We start from the raw sequence: 19345 nt of genomic DNA on the forward strand, positions 1-19345 counted from the left end.
GGAATTTATTTTCTAATTTTCTATAAGAATATTTACTGTCTCAATAGGAATATAAATTTATTTTATTTAATCAATAAAACATAAGTTAATTTTTCTATTCTTGAGCCAGTGGTTTTTCTATTATATCTGAATGTAAAACATGATTATAATCTTTAAAATTATTCCTCATTTTTTTGTTATGTTTGAAAATGTTAGCACTCTGTATATTTACAAGGATCATTTTAAAAAAGTAATGTAAATCTAACTGTATTAAAATTAAAGTTTTTATCACTTGTTCTTTTATAATTTAAATATCTAAAATTTCTCAAATCACTCTTCATTCAAAGACTAATTTTCCTTAAGTAAGTATACCTTCCACTTAAAAGCAATACTTGCTTTTAGTCATGTAATTGTTCCTATGGGGCATAACTAGTGATAAAAATTGAATTTTATTTCTGTCTGTACTTATCTTTACAAAAAAATACATTTTTATCTTTTATATCAGTAGTAAAAAGTCTTCCATCATTGCCAATTGATTTTTTTAAAGTTTTTTACACAACTGTTATTATTCATTGATCCAGACTGTACATTACCTTATATTTACTCTGTATTTTGTAAGCTAAATGACAAAGTATGAGAAGATCTGATGGGAATCTTACAGGATCCAGTGACATAAATACCAAGAAAGGCATGATTTCCAGGGGAGAGAGTGAGCACTTCCCTTTCCTAGAATTCGTTCTTTCAATATGTTTATTTTATGGATATTATTTATAATTTGTTTTATACCTAAAATGTTTTACCCTTCGCTTCCATGGCATTCTTTTTTTAATCTTTCTGAATTATAACAAAGTGGAAATATATATATATATACACACACATCCTATCTAATAAAAGAACAATATGCAAATTGACTGCCACGCCAACACACAAGATGGCCGCCCCCATGAGGTCAAAGATGGCCACCCCCATGTGGACACAAGATGGCCACCACAAGATGGCCAGCAGGGGAGGACAGTTGTGGGCGATCAAGCCAGCAGGGGAGGGCAGTTGGGAGGGACCAGACCTGTAAGGTAGGGCAGTTGGGGGCGATCAGGCCTGCAGGGGAGGCCAGTTAGGGGTAATTGGGCTGGCAGAGGAAGGAAGTTGGGGGGGACTCAGGCCTGCAGGGGAGGGTAGTTGGGGACAACCAGGCCAGCAGGGGAGGGAAGTTAGGGGCAACCAGGCTGGCAAGGGAGGGCAGTTAAGTGTGACCAGGCCAGCAGGAGAGGGCAGTTGGGGGCTACCAGACCTGCATGGGCAACCAGGCTGGCAGGGGAGTGGTTAGGAGGTGATCAGGCTGGCAGGCAGAAGCAGTTAGGGACAATCAGGCAGGCAGGCAGGTGAGCAGTTGGGAGCCAGCAATCCTGGATTGTGAGAGGGATGTCCGACTGCCCAGGATCGGGCCTAAACGGGCAGTCGGACATCCCTCGAGGGTTCCCAGATTGGAGAGGGTGCAGGCTGGGCTGAGGGACACCCCCCCTCCTGTGTGCATGAATTTCATGCACTGGGCCTCTAATATATATATATATATATATATATACTAGAGGCCCAGTGCATGATTTAATCATGCACCTGGTGCACCAGCGGGCTGTCCGCCGGTGCCCCAGGCCTTCCGAAAGCCTCCGGCGCTGCGGAGGCTTTCGAAAGGCCTTGCGCCGGAGCAGACAGGCGGCCAGGTCCCCCGCTTTGGCCTTTGATCGCGGGGGACCTGTCCGGCTGGCTGTCCGCAGGCGCCCAAGGCCTTCCGAAAGCCTCCGGCGCTGCGGAGGCTTTCGAAAGGCCTTGCGCCGGAGCAGACAGGCGGCCAGGTCCCCCGCTTTGGCCTTTGATCGCGGGGGACCTGTCCGGCTGGCTGTCCGCAGGCGCCCAAGGCCTTCCGAAAGCCTCCGGCGCTGCGGAGGCTTTCGAAAGGCCTTGCGCCGGAGCAGACAGGCGGCCAGGTCCCCCGCTTTGGCCTTTGATCGCGGGGGACCTGTCCGGCTGGCTGTCCGCAGGCGCCCAAGGCCTTCCGAAAGCCTCCGGCGCTGCGGAGGCTTTCGAAAGGCCTTGCGCCGGAGCAGACAGGCGGCCAGGTCCCCCGCTTTGGCCTTTGATCGCGGGGGACCTGTCCGGCTGGCTGTCCGCAGGCGCCCAAGGCCTTCCGAAAGCCTCCGGCGCTGCGGAGGCTTTCGAAAGGCCTTGCGCCGGAGCAGACAGGCGGCCAGGTCCCCCGCTTTGGCCTTTGATCGCGGGGGACCTGTCCGGCGCCCCAGGCCTTCCGAAAGCCTCCGGCAGCCATGGTACAGACGCTGAGCTCGCGGCGCCAGAGGCGCCGCGAGCTCAGCGTCCTTCTGGCCCAATCAGCTACCCCGGCCACCCTGAGTCCCGCCCCCTGCGCCTCCTGCTGGCCCAATCGTGGGCGTAGCGGAGTGATGGTAATTTACATATTACCATTTTATTATGTAGGATATATATATATATATATATATATATATATATATATATATATTTATATTTATATATATATTTATGTATTTATGTATTAGAGGCCCAGTGCATGAATTCGTGCACGGATGGGGTCCCTCGGCCTGGCTGGCAATTGGGGTTGATGGGGGCCAGCTGGGCGGAGGGACTGCGGGAGGTTGGCTGTAGGAACATACTGACCACCAGGAGGCAGCATCATAGCTACTGGCCAGTCGTCCGGTTGTTCGGTCATCCGGTCGTAATGGTCACTTAGGCTTTTATATAGATAGATAGATATAAAATAGATAATAGTTACTGATATCCACATAAGCACAATTTTAATAAAAGGAATTTTAAGTACAGTAGTTTGGCAGGCTGACAATATATCTTCAATCTAAAAAAAGAGTAATAATTATTTCTTATCCCATTTCTGACCCTGGTAAACAATGGCTCTTGGTTCTTTTAGGGCTGCATTCATTGTCAGCAGTTGTAACTTAAGCATATGTTATTGGGAATTCACTTTGTTTAGGGCTTCTGCATGTTAGGAAAAGTATTAGGTTTGGGCATTATGATTAAGATAAAGGTCGGTCAGTTTGGTCATAACTTTTTAATAGAGACATAGAGAGCACAGGTTTACTACTTACTAAATGGTTCTAAAATGAAGTGTGTATCCTTTATAAGAATCACATTTTAGGGGGAAAAAAGTGTGATCCTTATAAAAATGATGCAAGTGATTTTAATAAATGGGGCTACAAAAAATGGGAAGCTATAATATGTTCCCCCTTTTCACTCTGACCCCATCTGTTGTAAATGAATAAAAGCACAAATTGGGTTTTATGCTGAACACTTTAAACTCAGTATGGTTTAAAGGTTATAAGCAAATGAAAACCAGAAGGAGACTTGGAAGTCACACAAATCTGTGTACTTGAAGATATAAGTTTCTACCAGGTAATTATGGTGACAATAAAGCTGGCAAGTTAAACAAGGGCTACTCCAGTATCCCCATTCATTTTGTACTTTGGAGTCAGTCTGGGAAGAAATCTTCTTGAGTCAGGGCTAAATATAAACTAAAAAAATGATATAAACAATTTTATAAAGCTAAATTATTTTCATTTACAATAATGACTTCCATATTCTTTGAGACACCTTCCTACATGGTATTGTTAAAATGGCCTTTTCTTTTAAAGCATTTTTTAAAATATATTTTTATTTATTTCAGAGAGGAGGGAGGGAAAGAGAGATAAACATCAATGAGGAGGGAGAATCATTGACTGGCTGCCTCCTTCATGCCCCACACTGGGTATTGCGCCCACAACCCGGGCATATGCTCTGACCGGGAATCAAACCATGACCTCTTGGTTCATAGGTTGATGCTCAATCACTGAGCCATGCCAGCTGGGCAAAATGTCCTTTCTTTTGTGAAATGATTATACTTAGAGGTTATATTGCTGTTGTTTTTAATTTTATATTATACTTCTTATTTATCCAGAATTACAAAAGCTAGTAATGCTCTACAGATTAATAATTGTTTTTGAAATTGTATTGACAAGTAAAATAGAAAGGTCTGAGAGCCATAGAATTGCTCCAATGTACCCAGATAGAAGTGTTTTACCTAATATGACACTTGTGTTATGGCCTGTCTAACATACCTGTCAAAATAGTCCACATGTACCTCTGCTGTGCCACCTCTCACTCTAGTGATTCCTCACAGAACACATTTGGAGTTATCTTTTCTACCTGGTGCAGAACAATTACATTGCAAACACATTTCATTTGTGTTGCTATGGACAGGAATTATTTGTGTTTCTTTCAGGTAAGAATTATTTACAGTGCTATCAGTTTTCTACCAGTTAACCTCACCCTTACAGAGCTATAAAACAGCCTAGTCAATAGAAAGTCACACCCCTACAGAATCAGATAATCTCTGGAGGGTCAATTAGACCGCACCCAGCATTTGATGGAAAGGATACTCAGTAATCTCTTCAGTAAACAGTCTCAAGCAATATTGATTTATTGTGCTTCCCCCTCTGATTAAATGTTGACTCTTGGTATTACCACTCACTCCTATCACCACTTCTGGTCTATTTTTCTGGTTATTTATGCCGGCCCACCCTCCAGGACTCTGTGTAACTCAAAGTGCAGGCACAGCCTCTTACTGAATCCAGTCAGAGTTATTCCTTCTGGCCTCATTTCAGAGACCTATAGTATTCTGACTTAATTGACCTCTCCTAGGGTAATAGACAGTTGGAAAATTCCACTCCCACACACTATGATGTGGCCTTTGACCATGGACCTGACAAGGCAATCACTAACAGCACAGTCTTCTGCAATAGCATTATCAGTACAGCATACAAGTATGCACAGGCAGTCCATTCCTGGGGTAGTAAGCACATGATGAATTCCTTGTAGAATGCTTCATTACCAAGGGAGCCCTCCTGAATTCCATTCATTAGGCAGTAGCAAAGAAAGCCAACATTGATATTTTGGATACAGGAGAGCAGAGGCAAACTCCCCTCAGGTGGAGTACTACCTTGAAATACCGTAGTTTAAAAAAGAAAAAAAAGGTTGATTTTGTGTAGTCTAGTGAGGGCCAGGATACATGGATCATACACTAACAGGAAGAAAAAATCGTCAATATAGTTCTCAAGAAGAGGTATTTTTTACCAATAGAATGATTAATTACCCTAAATTATAGACTCAAAAAGAGCAAAATTAGTTTATATACATATATATGTATGTGTGTGTGTGTGTGTGAGTGTGTGTGTGTGTGTGTGTGTATATATATATATATATATATATATATATATATATATATATACACATATACATATATGAGAAACAGTATTAATATCCAAATAGAAATTACCACTTACTTGCTAGGCAATATTGGGTGAGTTATGTAGTATTTCCAACTCTAGTAACTTCATCTTTAAAATGGGAATATATTAAAAGGATTAAATGATACATTTGAAGTAGGATAGAATGTAGAACTTTGCAAACAAATAATGTTAGTCACCACTGCTATTACATCTCCTCCTCCTCTTCCTTCTTCTCCTCCTCCTGCTACTACTACTATAGCAAATATTCTTTTTATTTCCATGATGTTTAGTATTAGTCACTCTTATTGAAATAATGGAATTAGTTACAGAATGGAACCTAATTAAGCATATTTATTTGATCAGAGATAAGGTGTCAGAGCTATTTAAAATGCCAAGACTTCATTATAACATAAACAAATAATGAAATGACAAAATTTTAAACATGAAATTTAGGTTATAATAGTGGATCTGTCAAATTCATGCTTTGGAGGCACCCATGCTAGTACTTAAACAGCTAGTAATATTAAGAAGTGTGATTCTCAGCATCTCTACTCTACTGTTGACTCCCTGTAAATTATTCTTCATTTCAGTTAGTATAGCCTTCATTTTTGACTGGTCCTTTTTCATGCCTTTAATGTTCTCACTAATTTCCTTGAAATTCTCACTAAGTTCCTTGAAGCTCTCATTAAGTTCCTTGAGCATCTTTATAACAATTGTTTTGAACTCTGTATCTAGTTGTTTGCTTGATTCCATTTCATTTAGTTCTTTTTCTGAAGATTTCTTCTGTTCTTTTATTTGTGACATGTTCCTTTGTCTCCACATTTTGGCTGCTTCCCTGTGTTTGATTCTATGTATTTGGTAGAGCTGCTGTGTCTGTGGAATTGATAGAGTGGCCTTGTGTAGTAAGTGCCCTATAGGGCCTAGTCACCTGAGTTGGACATTCTAGGAATGCTCCCATGTGGGCTGTATGCACCGTCCTGTTGTAGTTTAGCCATAATTTACAGGGAATCAACAGTAGAGTAGAGGACACTGCAAATGAAATCATCGATATGAGGAAGCACAAAACACCCGATCAGAAGAGCAAAAAGAAAATAAGAATCCAAAAATATGAAGACCGTGTGTAAGGAGCCTCTGAGACAACTTCAAGTGTACCAACAGTTGCATCATGGGAGTGCCAGAAGGAGAAGAGAGGGAGCGAGAAATTGAAAATCCATTTGAAGAAATAATAACAGAAAATTTCCCTTACCTGGTGAAAGAAATAGACATTCAAATCCAGGAATCTCAGAGAATTCCAAACAAGATGAACCCAAAGAGGCCCACACCAAGACACATAATAATTAAAATGCCAAATGCTGAAGACAAAGAGAGAATCTTAAAAAGCAATAAGAGAAAAGCAGTTAGTTATCTACAAGGGAGTGCCCATACACCTGTCAGCTAATTTCTCAACAGAAACTTTGCAGGCCAAAAGGGAGTGAATATTCAAAGTTATGAATAGCAAGGGCTTACAACCAAGCTTAATGTACCCAGCAAAGCTATCATTTAGGATTGAAGGTCACATAAAGAGCTTCATAGATAAGGAAAAACTGGAGTTTATCACCACCAAACCATTGTTACATAAAATGTTGAAGAGTCTTCTTGAAGAAGAAGAAGAAGAAGAAGAAGAAGAAGAAGAAGAAGAAGAAGAAGAAGAAGAAGAAATAAAAAATATGAATAATAAAATGCCAATAAATACATATCTATCAACAATTGAATCTAAAAACCCAAAATAAATGAACAAGAAATATAATGTTGCTCTCCAGTTCCATCCAGGCTGTTGCAAATGGTAAGAATTCCTTCTTTTTTATAGCAGCGTAGTATTCCATTGTGTAGATGTACCACAGTTTTTTCGCTGATGGGCACTTAGGCTGTTTCCAAATCTTAGCTATGGTAAATTGACATGATCTCACTAATTTGTGGAATATAATTAACAACATAAACTGATGAATAAAAAACAGATCCAGAGACAGAGACACATCGATCAGACCATCAAACCTCAGAGGGAAGGTAGGGGTAAGGGGGAGAGATCAACCAAAGGACTTGTATGCATGCATATACTAGTAAGCCTAACCAATGGACACAGACACCAGGGGTTGAGGGCATGAGTGGGGAGGTAGAGGGGCAATGGGGGGATAAGGACACATATGTAATACCTTAATCAATAAAGAAAAAAAATTAAAACAGAAATATAATGAACAAAATAAACTGATGAATAAAATAGAACCAGAGGGATGGGCACATGGAACAGACTGATGGATCTCAGAGCGAAGGGGAGAAGGAGGAGATGGGAAGAGATTAACCAAAGAACATGTGCATATATGGACTCAGACAATAGGGTGGTGAAGGCCTGGGGTGGGTGGAAGAGGGTAGGGTGGGGGACATCTGTAATACTCTCAACAATACAAGACTAAAAAAAAATAGTGGAGGGAAAAATAGGTCTGTTGAAAACCATACTTGATTTTCTTCTAGCATAAACTTTTATTTTTATTTTTTTTATTTTTTTAGTTATCATAATGGTTTTATTTTTATTTTTATTTTTTTCCCACTTTTTTTAAAATTTCTTTATTGATTAAGGTGTCACATATTTGTCCTCATCCCCCCATTCCCATCCCACACCCCTCCCCATGGATGCCCCAACCCCCTGTTGAACTTAACCATTGATTAGGCTCATATGCATGCACACAAGACCTTTGGTTGATCTCTCCCCCCTCCCCCCACCCTCCCCTATCCTCCCTCTGAGGCCCGATAGTCCGATCGATGCCTCCTTGTTTCTGGTTCTGTTCTTGTTCATCAGTCTATGTTGTTCATCATTTCCCCTAGATGAGCGAAATCATGTGTCACTAGAGATATACTTATAAGAATTGAATGTGAGACGAGCAATAATAGTTATGCTGACAGGCAAATGAATCAGTCTGTAGTGAGTTTCTTTCTGGACCAACAGTTCTTTTGAGACCCAATATCAATGTCCACCAGTTCCTTATGAGTACATGTCGGCACTGACCCCTCAGCTCTGGATGGTGGACAAATGGTGATAATGCATGTCCGACTCCCTCTGGTTTGGTCTCGGCCGGATTCAAGGGCCCACGGCCTCACCCGGACCCGGGACCCAGCCTCATCCGGATCCAGGGGCACACGGCCTCGCCCAGACCCAGGATTCAGCTTCACCCGGACCCAGGGGCGCATGGCCTCACCCGGACCCAGGGCGCGTGGCCTCTCCCGGGACCGGGATCCGGCCTCACCCGGATCCAGGGGCCCACGGCGTCATCCGGACCCGGGGCCCAGGCTCACCCGGATCCAGGGGCCCACGGCCTCACCCGGACCCGGAAACAGACTCACCCGGATCCAGGGATTCTAGCATAAACTTTTAAAAAGGAAACTTTTCTCTTGCCTGATGACAATAAATAATAACTAAAATGAGATAACTGAATTCTTAGAATACCCTGGAAGGAATGATTACTAAAGAAAAGGATTTCATTTGTTTTGACCTTCTTTTTTTTCTTTTATTAATATCTTTAATCAGTGTCCTAGTACTGTTATTCAGGGCAGGAAAAAATTATACCAAGGGACAAAATAGATGTAAAAATTATTGCAATAATTACACCATTTAATAATTTCAATTAATAATTATGTGGTATTTTAGAAAATCCATCATTTGGTTTTTCACCCATTAATAATGACCTACTTTTGTTACTGCCCTTTGCCTTCTGTTTCGCTCACTTTTTCTCACATGGGCTTATGCTTACAACAATGGCAAAAGTACCTTCTTTTTATACTTTTCATGCTACCTCTGCAGATTTTTAAAAAATTTGAACACCAGTATTTTTCATGTTTTGGCATTAAGTAAAAAGCCTTACCATTTAATTTTTTTGTTGTTGTTGTTAAACTTTAAAAATGTTCTGAACTCCCTCAATTCTCTCTGACTCACACATGTAAATTTATCATTGATTCTGTTATAGTAGATTCAGAATTTTAATTTTTACTAACATCATTACAATAGAAAAATACGAGAATAAATATGCAAATGCCATGATTTCTTTCATTGATATAACTTTTAAGATTAATTTTGAATTTCAGTTTTGATAACTACCTTGCTATTTAAAATGATCAGTCATGCTTTTTCTTTTTACCAGTTTCCTAATGATAAGTGATATTAAATGTGCACCACAACAGAATTGTACCCATTCAATACTTGCAGAAGACAGATACTAATTACTTTCCAGAAGGGATTTTTTGGTAGCCTATTCAATGATGGAGTATAATTTATAGTATTCATATTGCTGGGGACTTTACAAACATTATTTATTTTTACTTCATTCAGTAGTTATCTAAATTATATGATTATACTTATTTTAGAAATGAGGAATACATTGCTATTGCTAAATCTGAATTCAGAATCTGTGTTGGTTTTATTCCAATGCAGATATTTCCTATAATGAATAATAAAATGTAAATAGAATAAATACTAGTAGATCATCCATCAAAATCCACAAAAAATAAGGTATATGTGGGTATAGCAAAATGCCTAATTGATAATGACTAGTAGTATTATCTATTGAGTAGTAATAATCCAGGTTTTTGAATAAAATATAAACTTAAATAGAAAGCTAAATTTCACCAATGGTTCCTGCCATGTCTAACTAACAGGCCAATGAAACAGTTCAAAAGACAATATAGGTAAAATTCACATGCTTTACTTATTTATTTGTTTGTTTATTTATTCACACTTTCAATCTTCTATATCAAAAATATCACACTGGTAAGCCCTTAGGGACCAGGCAAACTGGGAGGTCCAATTTTTTTTTTAATCTCAAAAGGATTCAACACACATGCACACACACATAAACACATACACACACATAAACACACATGCACATTAGTCCACAATTGGTTAACCCTGAAATTATGAGTATTTCAAACTTCACTCTTTTGCACATGTTATCAATATTTCCCTTTTCTGAGACTCAGCATCAACCACTGAGGTCCCAGTTTCCAAACTTCTCCTCAAAGAACTACTCAAACTGCTTTAGCATCTGTGAAGTATTTATTGACTACATACAGCCTTCCCTGACTAGAACCTCTGTATTGTGTCAACACCTCCATTATTGTTCTTAGTCAATGTATAGAGAGGACTTGTTTATGCATTGCCTTCAGTACTCTCCACACACATCCTTGAAGGTAGAAAAGTCTCCTTTTATGTTTTTTGGTGACAACAAGAGTGTGTGGCAGTGGTGCATCAACTCATGCTTAAATGATAAAATGAATGTGTGGAGGAATATGTTGCAGTTTGTGTGTCTAAAATCTTAAAACATAGTTTACATGTACAGAAATTAGGTAACATTTCCAATATAAGTCTTCCTATTTCTCTTTTGTATGATTTTTATAGAAATATGCCCAGAAGGACACACAAGTCCATTATTTTCAACTTTGGCTACCAGGAGAGTCACCCCCATGCCAATTACAGCAGAATTTCTTGGGATAAGACTGAGATTCTGTCCTTTTTAAGGTTCTCTGGAATATTCCAATGTGAACACAAAGTAGAGAAACATTTATCAACACAGCTATTTTGTTCTTGCAATAGACAAAAGGTATGTATGGGAACAGTGGAAACACAAATGAGATAATCAGATCAAAGAGGGTATGGTCTCTAGTGATTGAGAAACCCATCACAGTTAAAGATGTCCTTACAGCTATAATCAGGAGGCCACCAAGCTAAAACTGAGATTTGTATAATTCTCATGATATTAATTTACCTTCCTTTTCTTTCCTCTTCTCTTCATACTCAAAGACCCAATACCCACCCTCCTTCCCCAATGTAATCCTATCTAATAAAAGAGTAATATGCAAACTGACCATCACTCCAAGACACAAGATGACTGCCCCATGTGGTCAAAGATGGCTGTCCCCATGTGGACACAAGATGGCCTGCAGGGGAGGGCAATTGTGGGCAGTTAGGGGTGACCAGGCCAGAAGAGGAGGGCAGTTGGGGGGGGGGACCCAGGCCTGCAGGGGAGGGCAGTTGCGGGGGACCTGGCCTACAGGAGAGAGCAGTTGGGGGGGACCAGGCCTGCAGGGGAGGGCAGCTGGGGGGGACCAGGCCTGCAGGAGAGGACAGATGGGGGGCACCCAGGACTGCAAGGGAGGGCAGTTGGGGGGTACCAGGCCTGCAGGGGGGGACCAGGTCAGCAGGGGAGGGCAGTTGGGGGGGACCAGGCCTGCAGGGAAGGGCAGTTGGGGGGACCATGTCTGCAGGGGATGGCAGTTGTGGGCGATCAGGCCAGCAGGGAGGGCAGTTAGGAGCAATTGGGCCGGCCAGGGAGCAGTTAGGTGTCGACCAGGCTGGCAGGGGAGTGGTTAGGGGGTGATCAGGCTGGCAGGCAGAAGTGGTTAGGGGCAATCAGGCAGAGGCAGGTGAGCAGTTGGGAGCCAGCAGTCCTGGATTGTGAGAGGGATGTCCAACTGCCCATTTAGGCCCAATCCCAGTGGGATAGGGCCTAAACATGAGGTCAGATATCTCTCAAGGGGTCCCAGATTGGAGAGGGTGCAGGCTGGCCTGAGGGACACCCCCCACCCCCGTGCATGAATTTCATGCACTGGGCCTCTAGTTAGATGATAACCACCTTGAAATGTAATCAGTATAATTATGATTTAAGTTTGAAGCCAATAAAACATTGTAAAAAATAAGTTGCAGTTAAAACAGGACCATGCTTTATAAACTGACCACTGGAGACAGAAGATCCCAACAGTGCAGAACAGTTATGGGAGAGAGAATCTTTCATTTTTGCTAAGTAAACATGTATATACTTTATAATTGTGATGGTGCCTCATAATTACATATTCACAGAGATAAGGTATCTTTGAAGATTTTATATTTTGCTTTTTTTATTCTATGTTAATGAAAGGCATGTTTTGATAATTACTTGATTTTGATAAATTACTATAATAAAAAAATAAAATATTAAAATAAAATTTTAGTAAATAGGATGAAGGTGTTTTGAAAGGGCATATTACTTCATGTTTCATGGATTTTATTCTACAATAAACTGTTATCTGAACTATCAGTACAATATTCCAAATAAAGAGTGAAATTTGTGACATTTGGTGTCTGCTCATATAAGCATTTAACACTTTAAAAAATATTTCATACTGTTGTCACTGATGTTTGATTTCATCTAAGATTTATAGACTTCTTTGTGCACATGCAACAAACTCGCTGGAAACACACACACATATATATATATATATATATATATATGTAATCTGGGCCTACATTTGTATCTACATAAATCTTTAATTTATTTGTATATAGTAGCCAAAAGTCATATTATGTCTTAGGTCTCTCCTGATATTTTTCATTTTGTGCAAATATAAACCATTTACTAAGTCTATTTGAGAATATGATACAAAAATTATGTCTTGAATTAGTAAGTTGCTATTAAATTCTCACTTTAGTTGACTTTAAAAAGGGGCCATTTTTAATCAGACTTGCAGACATTTGGTTATCAGGAGCCAATATTACTACCTGGTGATCTGAAAACTGTGCTTCTGAACTTGTTCTTTTTATGGAAAGACTTTGAACTCAGTACAGTTGTAGAACTGAATTTCATTAAACATAGGTCTATAATAGACTCAAACCAAAAGAGGACAGAGAAAGTAGCAAGAACATTTTCTAAATTCCAAAGGCATTTAACTTTTTAAAAATCTCTTAATTTTTTGAAGACTTGGTATAAGCATTTGTATAGTGGCCATTCTGGAATTCTAAACTATGTCATCTTTACTGGTAAACAGAATTTCATTTTACTTTTGAACATTGTGCCATTTTCAACTTTTCCCCCCATTTGTTTGGAGCCTTTCATCAGCTCATTCATTTATTCATGAGCTATTTATTTTTTTATGTCCTGGTGACATGCAAGTCATTTATTGTTCCAATGTTCTAAGTGCTGGGCATAGTGCTTGTTAGTATAAAATCTATTGCTTTTATTTACACAAGAAATGGATTTTTTTTTTAAATAAAGATGTTTTACTCTATATGTAAAGGCATATCCAATCAAGCAGTGAAGAAGAGGGCTTTGGTCTATATCTCCAATGCAGCCACATGGAAGGAATGCTGCCAGACAACAGCCTTCGCATTGTATCATTGGATAATGTTTGATTGAGCAGTAGCAAATACAAAATAAACAGTAGCAATCACATATCCAAGCAGGCTTCACTGCAAGGTAGAAATATCACAGACCTGGGAAAGTGCATAAGGTTAAGAGCAATATAATAGCATTTATCACTTTATATCAAGAAGTGGAAATGATAACACAGTGTTTTTTATTTTATTTTTAAATTTTATACATTATCTTGAGGGAAATCTATGAAGAGATGCCATGGGCAAGGTTTTCTCAATGATGTTCAATAGGGTATCCTCTTAATTAAATATATATATATATTTGTGTGTATATATATATATATATATGTATATATATATATATATGATTTAACTAATTTGGTCAGATTGAAAGAAAGTTATAGCATCTGGTTTAAACTCATCTATCATGCATAGTAACATGAATAAATGGAGACATTCATCACTATGCACACAACAGAAATTGTGTTCTCCTATTGATATAATTAAATACTCATAGAAGCCTAAATGCATAATAGCTTCCAGACCCTTTATTTAATGCCAAAAATCAATGGCTCTGCTTCCAATGAACTCGATAGGCATATGTTCCTAGTCAGAACCACAGTGAACCCACTCCAGTTTCTAAACATTTATTGCTGGTACTATAATAATAAACATCTTGCATTTATAAAATGTTATGTTGCCTCGAATTTTTCATTTTTCAAGAATGCGGAGCACAGTATCTAATGGCTCTCATATGTCCAGTGTGCCCACGAGCAATTTGTCTTCTGAGTGGAGTGTTAATCTGACACCTCAAGGACAGACCTGTTTTCAGAGGAACTCAAAGAAAACCTAGAAACATTCATAGTCTTCAATAACTACTGAAAATCCCAGTGAACTGTGGCTGGGATTACTCAGAGTTCTGGATCACATTACTTCTTTATACCATATTTTGCTTAAGTAAGAGTTCTTAAAGATGCTAGGAGATTATTTTTTGACTTATTTCCAAATATGTACACTAACCACACATTTAATGTATGTGCATATATATAAAATCAAGCTAATGATGACATTTATAGTCCAATTGTTTTCTTTCTCATCTGGGCTCAGAGATAAGTATATGATGCTAATGAACTTTCCATTTGTTTAAGCCAGTTGCATGTGATAACCCTACAGCAGTGACAAAGGAAGCAAATATATTCTTTGGTCATAAACACTATGGAACAGAGCAAAATCCTTCCTTTAAAGACAAATCTGAGATTTTGATGGCAGGTCAAGGGTGACACATCAAGCATGAGTGCTTTTATTTTATTTTTTAAATTAAACTATTTCTTTTCTAAAAGTACCCCAAAAAATGGGGTTTTCTTAATGGCACTATTTTGCTTATAGTAAAAAAATTAGAAATTCATCTCACCATTGAAATAAAGATTGCTTCCTGTAAAAAAAAAATTTGATTGACAGAGAGAAGAAAAATATTGAACTAAAGCTAGAAACAAGGCCAACATATTCACACCTGAATCCATAATGTTTGCTTTTCTTTTTTGACATACATTACTAATCTTAACATTCCCAGGTGGCTTGAGTTGAGAACTGAATATTCACACCAATACCTTGAACTAGAACAATGCTTTATACAGGTGTAGGGATAAAATAAGATGAAAATGGTACCCATCAGGCTCCTATACAAATTTTGCTCATTTCTTTGTTTATGCTGTATATTTAAGAATAAGGTGTTTGTCCTCCAAAATTGTCAATTATTGACTATCACAGTGATATTAATTGCTCTCCCCATATGTCTTACCCCAAGGTAAGACTTACTTCAACACTTTGAAATAATGACAACTTCTGAAATGGGGAAAACAACCATATCTGTTGATTATAATTATTATTTCTCATGCTGATATGTTAGGTTATTTTTTTTCTACCCATAAGCATGCAGGCAATGGTTATAACAGGTATTTGATATACAAAAGAAAGTTAATGGTAGAAACAATTATTCATGTGAGCTTAGTATTTTAGACCACTTTATTTGTTTACCTAAATTCCAGATACTAATACTTCCACATGGGCTACAATGATTCACCAAACTCCCAAAGTTCATTTATTTGTTCAAGCTGTACTAGTTGAGAATTCAGTGTTCACACAGTGTAGCTTAGGGTATCCATGGAACAGGTCTGTGGAATTTGGCTTAAGTTCTATGGTCCCATCGTAAGACTAACAATTCTTCCTTCTGCCTCCTTTTTTATTATTGAAATATAATTAACATATAACCATATATTAATTTCAAGTGCAAAACATAATAATTCTATAGTTTTCTATATTGTGAAATGATCACCACAGTAAGTTTAGTTCACATCTACCACCATACATAGCTACATTTTTTTTTCTTTTGATGAGAACTATTAAGATCTCTCTTAACAACTTTCAAATATACATTATGGTATCATTAACTAGGCACTATGCTGTACATTACATATTTTATTACTGGGAGTTTGTACCTTTTGACCACTTTCGCCCATTTTCCCCACCATCCACACCCACCCCACCTCTGGCAAACACCAATCTGTTCTCTGTTTCTATGAGCTCAGTTGTTTTAGATTCCAAAAATAACTGAGGTCATACAGTATTTGTCTTTTTTGACTTATTTTACTTAGCATAATGTTCTCAAGGTCTATCCATGTAGTCACAAATGGCAAAAATTCATTCTTTTCCTCCTTTCTTTTATCTATCTATCTATCATCTATCTATCTATCCATCTATCTATCTGGAGAGAGAGAGAGAGAGAGAGAGAGAGAGAGAGAGAGAGAGAGAGAGAGAAACATCCATTGGTTACCTCCATATGCACCCTGACCAGAAATGGAAACCACATCAAACCGATGACCTTTTGACTTGTATGCATGCATATTAGCATAACCAATGGACACAGACACTGGAGCGGTGGGGGCTTGCCTGGGGTGGGAATGGCTGGGGGTGGGGGTGGGGTCAACTGGGGTAAAAGGAGACATATGTAAAACTTTAGACAATAATAATAAAAAAAAAGAATGAAGGATAAAAAAACAACAACCCATGACCTTTCGGTGTATGGGATGACACTCCCTCCAACTGAGCCACACCGGCCAGGCAAGGGCACCTTCCTTCCTTCCTTCCTTCCTTCCTTCCTTCCTTCCTTCCTTCCTTCCTCCCTCCCTCCCTCCCCTCCCTCCCTCCCTCCCTCCCTCCCTTCTTTCCTTCCTTTCCTCCTTTTTTCCTTCCTTTCTTTTTTTCATTTTTTCCTTGCATAGTCTGCAAGTTTAATTACTTAAAAACCTCTAACATTATCTTGTGTCCATTAAATAGAATCAACAATGCTGGGCCTATTTAAAAAAAAAATGAGTGTGTACCAATCTAGTATTTTATAAAACTAGCTGCTAGGTGGCTGGGTGTTAGGAGGGGTTAGAGGAAAGAAAAAGGGGGCTCCCAGTTAGCAGGGGCATGATTATCCTAATGGGAGGGGTACAGATGCACAACAGAGGAGGGACACCTGAGGAATGAGGCAGTTTATCGCTTTCTACATCAGGATACAGTGTTGGAGGGCTTGGTGCCACCTCGGCACTTGGAGAACCAGTGACACCTGAGCCCTTGGCATGATGAGCCCCATTTGAAACAAGGATGACAGTCTACCCCTCCCACCATGATCCCCCCGCTCCTAGGGCCCCTCTGGCTTTCCTGCCTCTTCAGGACTTGGGGATCAGCTACTCTTCATTCCACACAGAAGAGAGTAATCTTCAAGGGTTCATTTCCATCTTTTAAAAAATATTTCAACAATATTTTTCTTCAAAATTCAGTTTGATTGGCATGACAAAATTTAAGGCAATTCCAAACACAGCTCTCTATGTTTAATAAGGAAAGCATGGTTAATGGAGCAAAACTGAGAAAGAGGTATTGTTTGAGCTGAATGTAGCTTCAACATTCTTTTCATTGTTTCTTTTAAATAGATCTTGGCAAACAGTAGCTTAATCAAATGAACAGATTCGAAGTGAGGAAGTTTTCAATGATTTACATGATCTCTTTGCTGAGTTTTTAATTTTATTTGTTACTCTTTACATGCTAAGAACTGCTTACTTAAAGCCCCATTTATCTGCAATCTTTTTACTGGTGTCATTCAATCTTTCCCATCAGTGAAGCAGAAAGGCTGTGGCTCATGAACACGTATAAATGTTTTTCTTTAACCTTAATATTTGATAGAAGTTAAGCACTTTGCATTTAGCTGCCAAGCATTTCTCCTTCAAAAAGGAATTTAGAAAAAGGGTGACGTATACAATACCTAAGTTTAGAACAGAGGTTTTTATCTCTAATATTAGATATCTGTTTATTACCTTTTAATTAATTTTATCTCTTTCCAGAAATCCTTATATGTGGAGTAAGATTATACTCCACATACTACTTTATAATGTTTTATTTGCTTGATGCTACAAGAAGGTCTTTCCATGTAAATAGATATACACAACATAATTTTAGTGACCAAATAATACTTCACTGATTATTGAACCATTATTCACATTTAGCCTGTTGCTAATTTTGTCCTCATCATGAATAATACTGTGGTAATACATTCCTATAACTATTGCTTTGAATCTAAATTACTTACTGCACTCACTTAATTCCTTTATGTTCATTCTTAAGGTGTGAAAATTCTGGGTAAAAGGAAATATATATTTTTCCAGTAGCCTCTGTAAATGGCCTACCAAGTTACAGGAATATATTCAATGTGACTAATTTGGGGGGAAGGGGGCATTAGGGGGATTTATACTGTTCAAAAAGGTAAGAATATCTATTATAATAAATTTTAAAAATCACAATAGTCGCTAGTACTAAGTCTACAATTCCTTTTTGTTATTGTTATTTGTTTTGTGTTAATCCTCACCAGAGAATATTTTTTCTATTGATTTTTAGAGAGAGTGGAAGGGAGAGGGAGAGACAGAGAGACTGGAACATCAATGTGAGAGGGACACATTGATTGGTTGCCTTGCCCCTACCAGGACCTGGGGTCGAGCCTGCAACCAAGGTATATGCCCTTGACTGGAATTGAACCTGAGACCCTTCCATCTGCAGGCCAACGCTCTATCCACTGAGCCAAATCGGCTAGGGCTACAATTACTTTTTATATTAAAAGATATTGAAATATTTATTTCTGTCTAGATTTACTTTCTTAATCTTGCTCAGGCTTAGGTCATAAGCTCTTATATTTAGAAAAGGATGAAATAACTTTGGAGAATTGAAACACATTAAACATGAAAGAGATGTAACCCTTTGAGGAGAGGCCACCGGTGTTATTTGCAGCCATCTGTATGAAAGTGGCACTTCAGTGACTCTAACCATCAGACTGAATTTCCACTTCTTAATCTCTCTAGAGACTATAAAGTCTACCATAATTGTGGATCCTTTAATGAACTGTGATGCTTCCTTTCCAGAGTTAATATGTAACATATATGATCAACTCTTAGGAATTTAATAATTCCAAAAAGGCACTACCTCATAAGTAATGCAAAGGAATTTTCATGTTGTTATAGCACTACTGGTTGGGGGAAAAAAAACAGAGATTGTCATGTCAATCAAGATTTTTCCTTTTTTCTATTTCTTTTAAGATAATTTTTTTAAATGAGTAAATTTAAGGTGAAAACTTACCTTCTCTACTCTCCACCCCCCAAGAAATCATACTTGCAAGTTGTGTTGGGGTAAACTGGAGGGCAATGTAAATTGCTGAATACCTTTTCCTATAAAATAAGGAAGAATCTGTACAATGAATTGGCTTAAACATAGGAAAATGATGCCGACCATTCTACTAGGATGTTTTCATATGACTGTAGAAATTGAATAGTAACAGAACATAAATAGTAGTGAAACAATATGCACAGCATATTAGTTAAAGGGCACAATATCATTC

This window comes from Cnephaeus nilssonii (genome assembly GCF_951640355.1).
Source record: "Cnephaeus nilssonii genome assembly, chromosome: 12".
NCBI classification, from domain to species: domain Eukaryota; kingdom Metazoa; phylum Chordata; class Mammalia; order Chiroptera; family Vespertilionidae; genus Cnephaeus; species Cnephaeus nilssonii.